A 6,602-nucleotide genomic window follows, 5' to 3' on the forward strand; every position below is an offset into this window, starting at 1 on the left:
TCTCTTCAGTTATTGCTTGATTTATCAGAACTATTTCTGCTGAAAATATCAGTGAGCCATCACATGAGTTACGAATGTTTTCTTTTTTTGCTATTGTATTTAATATTTGTTTATGGCATTTTGGGTGTTTAAAAACATTTATATAGTAAACTGTATTACTCCTTTCCCTTATGGCTATTTGTTTTTGTTTATAAAGGAAAATTCAGCTTTTTCCCCCTAATTTTTAATGTCATATTTGTCTTTAAATTTTTTCATGTAGGGAATAGATTTGTTTTATAGTGAAATGTTTTATAGTTCTTTTCATACAGGACCTGTACATGTATAATTAAGGTGCATTTCTAGTATTTTTTAGTTACAGTTATTGTGAATGGAGTCTTTTTTCCATGTATATATATAATATTTCATTTTTACCATTATAAAGGAAAGCTATTTTTTTATATTTAGCTGTTTTACTGAACTCTTTACTTAGTTGAAATAGTTGAATAGCCTAAGATAAATTAATCAAAACAACTATGTTTTATCATATTTCACTTATTGAAATAATATATTAATACATTTCTTAAACACTTATCCTTTCTGGGATAAAGACTACTTGATTTTAGATTGTTATCCCTTGAATATATATTTGAACTTGTTTTCCTAGTGGTTTGTTAAAAAAATTTTTACACCTAGTTTAAAAATGTGAAGGATCATACACTAAAAAAGAAAACTCTAGATCAATCCCAGGTTTTAATATTCAGGATATGCTAGTTTTATAATATGTTCTCGGTAGGTTTTCATCATTTTGTTTACCCTCTACAGATACAGCATGGGAGTTGATGACTCTGAAAGTTTGAAAGAAGTTGCCTGTAAACTGTGCTCCACAGCACGGAGCCTTTGAGGAGAAATTCCTTGAGTGCCTTTTCTCTCTTTCTTTGTCATTGGCCAGTTCAAGTTTCCTATTTACTGAATCAATATTGGGTAACTTATATTTTCCATGAAATACTCTGTTTCAACAAAATATTAAAACGTTTAGCATTAGATCGTGCATAGGGTGCACCTATAATTGCAAAATACCCACACTTGTTGTTGCACTGTCATTAACCTTCTTAATTTTGTTCATGTGCTTTCTCTTTTGTAAGCCGAAGGGTTCACTGTATACCTCTCTATCTTGTTACTTAAAATTCAAGTCATATTTATATATCAACTATATTATTTCTGATTTTACTCTTTATCGATATATGCTATTATCTTTATCTTTCTACCCTAGCAGAATTAGTGTCCCACCTCCTCCCCCCTCCCCAGGCCATAACTCATCATTTTAGAAATTTCCTAGGATATTCTGGCCTGTGGAATTTCCTTTTCTGGTTAAAAAAAATCCTGGTAGTATTTTCACTGATATCACTTTAAATATGTGGATGCCAAGAGCAGGGCATGATTTTCATTTGCCCAAGCCTTCCTTTTGGGTTTTTCAGGAGTGTTTTAAATTTTCCTTCTTAAAGATTTTATACATAACCTTTAAATTTATTCCTTTTATCTTTAAAAAAAATTCCCATTATCTCTTTTGTTGCTACTGTAAATGAAGGTTTTTTCCTCTGTGATAGCTCCTAATCAGTTTTCTTGTGTATGTCAAAACCGTTGATTTATTAGTCTTCTATCTGGTCATATTAGTGAATTCCCTTGTTAATAGCAAGTTGATACTTCTCTTGGGTTTTTTGGAGATATAAGCACATCATCAGCAAATGCTGATTCCACTTTTTATATCTATCTATCTTTCATCTATCTATCTATCCATCCATCCATCTACCTATCCATCTATCTATCTATCATCTATATTTTTACCTAATTCCATTAGACCTCAACTTCCAAAACAGTGTCAAGTAGCAGTGGTGACAGTAGAGTTAATTTCCTCATTCTTTTTTTTTTTTTTTTTTTTTTTTGCGGTACTCGGGCCTCTCACTGTTGTGGCCTCTCCCGTTGCGGAGCACAGGCTCCGGACGTGCAGGCTCAGCAACCATGGCTCACGGGCCCAGCCCCTCCGCGGCATGTGGGATCTTCCCGGACCGGGGCACGAACCCGTGTCCCCTGCATCGGCAGGCGGACTCTCAACCACTGCGCCACCAGGGAAGCCCAATTTCCCATTCTTGATGATAATGCAAATACTTCTAGTGTTTTCCTATTTAGCTTAATGAGGGCTTGTGGGTTGTGGAAGCTATATTTTAATTCATGGGCATTTTCATGGGATGGTGGGAGGTGATTCAGTTATACTTCATTCACTGCTAGTTTAATCCAGAAACCTGATGAATTTAAATGTATACAAGGACTTTTTCCTTGATTTATAGACCTGCCTGATTTCTGAGCACAATTTTGAAAAACATGTTTTTCAGAGGAAAAAAAAGGACATAAATGAAGCAGATGTTCATGAAATACAAAGTACTAGGCAGAGGAAGAAGCTTTTTGTTTTACCTGGTGTAAAGAATGTCTCATCGAATGTAGCCAGGTGAATAATGACTCAGGCTAATGGAGAAGTTGAATAACTTCTGTTTTAAGCTGCTTCTTTAACAGCCGTGTACAAACCACATCAACTGATCCATTTGGGGCAGGCTATTAGGAAAATGATTGTTAATGACACGTGTGTTATTTGAATTCAGAATTCATGCTGTAATCATAAATCAATTCAAACCTAGCAGATACCTTGCTATATTTATCCTAATGAAGTTTGATCTTGTTATGGACCAAGTGTTCTTCAAGAAACGTAAAGCAGAAAGTATACTTTAGAGTGTTGTGGATGCACATGTCATATTTCAACTGGCCATTGCCTTTTGAATAGTCCTTCTATATTTGGAGACATTCCACTTGAGTCCTGCTTCCATAACAGAGGAATCAGAATGCTGTTTCTCTGCCTTTCTTGAACTAGGGCAGTGGCATGTGACCCAGCCTCTGCCAACGAACCTACCACACAAGCCTTCCTGTTAGAGCAGCTGACGTGTGGAATTGCTTCCCCTCAAGGCTGGCTGAGTGGGATGAATAAGCAGCAGCTTTCAGGGGCATCAGTGGCAGTGATTCTAACAGTGAGGTCCTTCACCCAGGACCTGCCTGCAATCCATCCACAGTTCCCGGAGTTCTTTAGGAATTCTGGAATGTTACCTGATATCCTCTAAGAAATTGCTTCTCTGCTCAAGCTAGCTAAGGTGGACTCTGTGCTTTGTAGCCAAGAACCCTTGTCAGCAGCAGCTGGCCCAGAAGGGAAAAGACCACTGAGATTACAGTCCATCAAAAGCATAGTGGGGGGCTTCCCTGGTGGCGCAGTGGTTGAGAGTCCGCCTGCCGATGCAGGGGACACGGGTTCGTGCCCCGGTCTGGTAAGATCCCACATGCTGCGGAGCAGCTAGGCCCGTGAGCCACGGCCGCTGAGCCTGCGTGTCCGGAGCCTGTGCTCCGCAATGGGAGAGGCCACAACAGTGAGAGGCCCGCATAATGCAAGAAAAAAATAAAAAAGCATAGTGGGAAGCTGAATTTCAAACCCTGAATATTTTTGCTCGTTAGGTAGAAACTCTAGGAGCATGTCTGAACAAGTTAAAAAAAGGAAACCTAAGTTGGCCAGCTCTACCTTTGTCAGAACATGGTCTATGTATAATTTTGTATGATGTCTGAGTTTAGTTGATTTGTTTACGGTCATTAAATCTGCCCTTGTTTGGTACCCAGGCAATAAGCTTGTAACTTAGAGCACACTGTAGATTCCTAATTCATTTTGAATCAGGGCCAGAATAAATTTATAAATGCAGATAAACAAAACTCATGTACTTATAACTTGCCAAGTAAATATGCTAGTCTGCCGGTTCTTGAAATTTAGTGTCTGGGATGTGCCTTTTATGCTTCTTCATCTTGGATGGTGACTGGAGAGAAACACGTGACCACATTTCTGATACAGCGTATAGTTTCCAAATGTAACCCTCTCAGCATCTCCCTGTGGTTAGACTTCTTCCTTTACTTCCTTACATTAAACAGGATACACCCATGGCTTTTCCAAACTTACTTAGTGACATTTTGACATGAGAACAGAGAGCAGATCAACTAGGATTAGAATTCCTAAAGGCCTCCTACTTTGTTGGAAAAGAAAAATCTTCTCTGTGGTAGAATTTGTTACATAAAATGCTGTCTGTAAAGTGGAAGATATAACTAACCAAACTGCCTCTAACCTGAAAGAGGGTAGCATGCATATCACTCAGGTGGGGTGGGCTTGTAGGGGAAAGGGATCAGGCCTTTTTCCAATATGCAAGTATTGGCTCTGTTTGGACCAGATCAAGAGTAGTTCCATTGAAGCTTAGCGAGATTGAGGAATATGGCCAAGCTGACAGCCTAGCAGGTGGCAGAAGCAGGTGTCAAACCTAAGTCTGGCTGACTGCAGAGCCTGTGCTCTTTTTTGAGCACCCTCTCTCCCCCCTCCACCTCTCCCCCCAAACCTCCACTCCTAGGTCTCTGCCTCGTGCTGGCCTGGACGTGGCACTGCCTTTGCAAGGCCATTGTCTATTCATTCTACCCGTGGCATGCTGGCTGGGGGCAGATACAGCTCTCTGTCCGCTGAATAGGAACTTGACTCTTAACACCTTTAAGGTTTTCTCTGAATTTCCAGGAAACAGATTTCTGTAGGATGGAGGCGTTCCCAGGACAAGCTTCTTAGAGAAATACATCCTCCGGGTTTTGAATAACCACAAATGACAAATTAAATTCTCTAATTCAACTTCTTTCTCAAATTTCTACTGCAGACCACTCCCTCATAATTTTCTGAACGTTAGGGAAATGAAAAGGTGGCAATTCCAGCATCAAGGAAGGCAAGCTCTAAAGACACAGCAAACTTTTTTTCCTTTTTAGTTAAATGCATTCTTTCCCCTTCTTTCCAGTTTTTTATTTTAACCTCCACGTTATAAACAGGCAGAGATGTAAAATTTTGACAAGAAACAGTTTCAAACGCATTGGCCTCTGAAGGCTAAAGGACTCCAAATTAAATCAACTACCTTTTAAATTACTTCATCAAATCATAGCTTAACGAGAACATGGCTATTAACCAGAACGGGGTCTGTGTATCTGGGTGAATCAGAGCCATTTTATCTTTTTTTTCCCACAAGCTTTTGAGTTAGGGGTTGAGCTGTGCAACCTTTCCTTCCACGAGGATTTTCACCCCCAGTAGATTTCAGGAGAGGCTGCCACCCCCTCTGAGGTCACCCAGGACCTGTCTGTAGCCCTGACGACAGGATGTCACTCTAAGTCTTCACAGCTTTAGACAGAGGCCGTTTCCACTGCATTTCCATCTAACTCTGCCCTTTGATGTCTGTGCTTTGCTGTTTACCGTCTGCTTCCCTGGATAGCCTGCGCCCCTTGTCTCAGAAGTTTCAGTCAGCACACCCCCCAGACGCAAACAGGCCCAGCTCCTGTCAATTCTGCCTTCACATCTGTCACCTCCTCTGCTCCTCTGTCACCACCTTGGTTCAGGCCTTTGTCACTTCCCACCTGGATGACCTCAGAGCCTTGAAATGGTCTACCTCCTTCCTCTCTCACCCCTGTTCCTCACGGCTGGCAGGATGCTCCTTCAGTCCAGACCCCTGCTGACATGCCTTTCACCGCTTTTTATAACTTTCAGGATGAGGTGCAAACTCCTTACCATGCCCCCCCACCCCCGGAAAAAAATTTAAAAGCTCTTTCCTTGTTCTGGCGCCTGTGTCCTCATCCGAGCGCCATCCCTCGCACCTTCCTCACCCTGACTCCCCCTCCAGCCCTGTCCTCAAATTCCCTCTCGTTTCCAGCCCCTCCTCCCTCCCCTCCACCCGGCCAACACATAGGCTTCAGCATCAGGCTTGGGAAGCCTTCCCGAGCTGCATCGCTCTGCACGCGGTGCCCCTCCCACGTGCCCTGCTCCGCTCAGACGCCGTCACTGGGTTTGGCGTCACACGCTTATCTACTGCTTTGCCGGACTATGAAGAACCCGGGGGCAGTGTCTTACTCACCCTTGAATCCCAGAGGATGCCGAATGCCTAGCACAGAGCAGGTATTGAATACATGTTTGGATGCTTGCTGACCAAGCGTCTCGCACCTCCTCTTGCTCCGAGGATTCCTCCCATCTTGGACTCTGCTCCCCGGCTCTTCAGTCCATACATCCAGCACCCTGGCAAAGGCCTTTACTCCCTGCTTTCACGGACAAGTATAAAGCGAGGACTTAAATCTCCCCCCTCGAGGCCTTTTCCTTTCCCCTTGCTTTGGTCCCTGGTGACACTCCATTTTTCAGACATTTTTAGCCTGTTGTCTATTTAGGAGACTTTTCCGTCCTTATCTTTGAATCTCCAGGATCTGGCCCGGGACTGCCTTGTAGAAGATGCTTGATCAGAAGGTAAAACACATCTTCACATCCAACATGAAGAGTCTAAGGTCAGGGAGGTTACTGACTCACCATCGTCACATAGCTGCTGTCTAATGCAGCTGGTGTGAATTATATATATTCTGACTCCAGTCCCCTGCTCTGTGCCCTAGAACACCCTGTGATATTGGCGTGTGTGTTCTGTTTCATACTAATAATATGAACTTCCGAGAGAAGATTTGGGAATTTGCCGTGGTTGACATGAGTCAGCTTT

The sequence above is a fragment of the Pseudorca crassidens genome, chromosome 13 (genome assembly GCF_039906515.1).
Source record: "Pseudorca crassidens isolate mPseCra1 chromosome 13, mPseCra1.hap1, whole genome shotgun sequence".
NCBI classification, from domain to species: domain Eukaryota; kingdom Metazoa; phylum Chordata; class Mammalia; order Artiodactyla; family Delphinidae; genus Pseudorca; species Pseudorca crassidens.